Source organism: Colobus angolensis, unplaced genomic scaffold (assembly GCF_000951035.1).
Source record: "Colobus angolensis palliatus isolate OR3802 unplaced genomic scaffold, Cang.pa_1.0 Scaffold92, whole genome shotgun sequence".
Lineage (NCBI taxonomy): Eukaryota > Metazoa > Chordata > Mammalia > Primates > Cercopithecidae > Colobus > Colobus angolensis.
Window position 1 is genome coordinate 2,597,674 of NW_012123154.1, and position 3,646 is coordinate 2,601,319.

The following is a 3,646-nucleotide window of genomic DNA, read 5'->3' on the forward strand; positions in this document are numbered from 1 at the left end:
GAATGTATCCTTTCAGATCTTTTCCTGTGCAAATATATAGGTGAATGAAAACTCGAAGCCCTGATGTGTCCCACTCTCATCCTGGGGTTGGCTTTGCACGGGGTAAGAGAGGAACATGCTATCTAAAACAAGAGTGGGAGCTGAGTGTGGTGGCTGATGCCTGTAATCCCCAGCATTTTGGGAGGCCGAGCCAGGTAGATTACCTGAGGCAGGAGTTCAAGACCAATCTGGCCAACATGGTGAAACCCTGTCTCTACTAATAGTACAAAAAATTAGCTGGGTGTGGTGGCAGGTGTCTGCAATCCCAGCTACTTGGGAGGCTGAGGCAGGAGAATTGCTCGAACCTGGAAGACAGAGGTTGCAGTGAACCGAGATCGCGCCACTGCACTCCAGCCTGGGTGACAGAGCAAGACTGTCTCAAAACAAATACACAAATAAATTAATTTAATTAAATAAATACAAGAAGAGTGGTGTCTTCTCACTTCCTCGAGTCTTTCTGTAGCTACAGGGCCATCCAGATGGATCTGTGTTGGGCATTTCTCATATCCAGTAGGCCCAGGACCTCTGAGCCAAGGAGGTGAAACACACAACCCAAGCCCACTGTGCGCAGGGAATTTGGGCAGTTAACACTTTGGAAACCAGACCCTTCCTATGGTGCAGCTCTTCAGCCCCACCCTGAGCCGACAGGAGGATTATACTTGTCTTGTTGCAGTTAGGAACAGCCACGTGACTGTGACTGTAAGAGCCGGGGCTCTATCACCATGGTGAGATAGCAACACCATAACACCTTGAGTTTTTTTTTGTTGTTTTTTTTTTTTTTGGTGACAGCTTTATTGCTGTTATAATTGCTGATATAATTCACACACTCACTTTTTTTTTTTCTTTTTGAGATGGAGTCTCACTCTGTCACCCAGGCTGGAGTGCAGTGGTGTGACCTTGGCTCACTGCAACCTCTGCCTCCTGGGTTCCAGCAATCATATCCCTTATCAGATATGATTTGCAAATTTTTTTTTCCCCATTCTCTGGTTGTCTTTTCACTTTCTTTTTTGTTTGTGGTTGGTTTTTGTTTTTTGAGACAAGGTCTTACTCTGTCCCTCAGGCTAGAGTGTAGAGGCGGGATCTTGGCTCACTGCAACCTCTGCCTCCCAGGTCCAAGCGTTCTTCCCACCTCAGCCTCCTAAGTAGCTGGGACCATAGAGGCAAGCCACCACATCTGACTAATTTTTGTAGTTTTTATAAAGATGAGGCTTCACTATTTTGCCCAGGCTGGTCTCGAATTTCTGAGCTCCAGCAATCCACCCGCCTCAGCCTCCCAAAGTGGCGTGAGCCACTGCGCCTGGCCTTTTTCATTTATTTATTTAATTTTTAGAGACAGGGTCTCACTCTGTTGCCCAGACTGAAGTACAGTGGCATGATCATAGCTCACTGCAGTTTCAAACTACTGGGTCCAAGGGATCCTCCTGCCTCAGCCTCCTGAGTATCTGCGACTACAGGCACACACTGCCACATCTGAGTTTTTGTTTTTGTTTTTTTTTTTAGTGTTTTATTTTAAAGACAGGGGTCTTGCTATGTTGCTGAGGCTGGTTTTGAACTCCTGACCCCATTGATCCTCCTGCCTTGGCCTCCCAAAGCTCTGACATTACATGTGTGAGCCACCTTGCCCCGCTTTGAGTAATTTTATTTTACCGCAGTAGACATCTCCTTGAAGGCAAGTGTTTCCCCCAATTCCTAGCACCGTATTTGGCACACAGTAGGAGCTTAATAAATATTTGCCATAAGAATGAATGCTCAGAAACTCCACTATTACATCCTATCTGCTCAACAACTCCCTGGAAAAGAGAAATTTTTTTTTTATGGTTACTATAAAAGGCCCAGATTAGTATTTCATTGGCCTAACTTGGATCACATGCTCACTCCTGAACCAATAAATGGGGTGAAGGGATGAAATATGTTAATTGGCCAGCTCCACTTTTGGAGCCAGGGGAGTGGGGAGGGCTATTTTCCTGAATTGAGAATAGGGTGAACTGGTTCCCTGAAGACTAACCAAAACGCTAATGCAAAGCAGGACACTCCTGCTGGGCAGGCAAAAATGACAGAGGCTCAGAGAAGTAAAATAACTTGCCCAAGGGCCATAGAGCTTTAAGCAGTAGCGTCTTTTTTTTTTTTTTTTTTTCAATCTTGCTTTGGGCTTGTACAGACTAGTTCAGCATCTTTTATCTTCCCTTCCTGCCTGACCGCCCCAGGGTCAGAATTCTAGGTGCAATTTTGTCTTTTGCCAAAAGCTGGAGTTTACTCTCTTGGGGGTTTATAAATAAGGAAAAAAGTTCTTTGAAGAGCCTGAACTTTGAAATCAGAGAAGTCTGGATTTTAGTGCTGGCTCTGCCTTTTCTAGCTGCCTCACCTGGTGCATGTTATTATCTCTGTAAGTCTCAGTTTTGTTCCTTTTTATTATTTTTGTTTGTTTTTGTTTTTCTTTTGCGACGGAGTCTCACTCTTTCACCCAGGCTGGAGTACAGTGGCACGATCTCAGCTCACTGCAACTTCTGCCTCCAGAGTTCAAGCGATTCTCGTGCCTCAGCCTCCAGAGTAGCTGGGACTACAGGCGCGCCCGGCTACTTTTTTGTATTTTTAGTAAAGACGGGGTTTCACCATGTTGGCCAGGCTGGTCTCGAACTCCTGACCTCAAGAGATCTGTTGGCCCCGGCCTCCCAAAGTGCTGGGAAGATGGAATGAGAGAAATCCCACAATAAATGTCACTCACTGTTACTACTTTTATATCTAGAATGTGTGGAATTTCTAAAATTTCACTAACAAAGTATCTAGAAGGACCTAATATCAAAGTGTTCACAGCAGTTATTAGTTTTAATTCGTTTTCTTCTTTATATCGTATCCACTCTACCACTCATGCCACAGGTATTAAGCATCTGTGTGCCACCCAGGCCCTGTGTCAAGAGTTAGGAATAACTAGAGGAGATACTAATTTTAAAACTACACAAATAATTGCAATCGTCATACGTGCCTGTTTTTACAAAGCAGAAATCAGGAAAAACAAAGTATTTCCGATAAAACATATTTTAAGGTTATGTACAGAGATGTATACAAACAAGCAATGGGCTTGGATCACTAGTGATTTTGGAAAGGACAGGAATACAGGAACTAAGTGAGGAACAGGCGAGAGAGGCGGGAGACGACGGAAGTTGGTCACTCCCTCGAATTGCTCCCTCGCTGCCGGATGCTAGGCCAGCCTTGAGCAGGAGAACCGGACACTGTGTACTCAGCAGGGGGAGTCAGGACTTAGCGCTAACCATTGCACCTGGGGCTGGGAGCCAGCAGGCCCGCTCGGCGGCTGCAGACGCTGTGACTGCCACCTGGGGGCGGCCACGTGAGCGCCACGCCGTGCGCCCGCCAGGCCAGCCCCGCCCCTGCCCGTCTGCTTCTGCTCAACCTAGCCCAGTCCTAGCTCCAGCCTCAGCTCCCCTCCTTCCCGGATCGAGCGCCCGCACTCCCGTCCCTGCAGCCATCCGAGTCCCGCTCGCTGTAGCCTACACGCGAGTCCCTGGCACGCGCCTCCCGCATCCCGGGATCGTCCTAGCGGCCCCCGCACCCTTCCTGGGATCACTCCGGCGGCCCCGAGCCCCGGGATCGG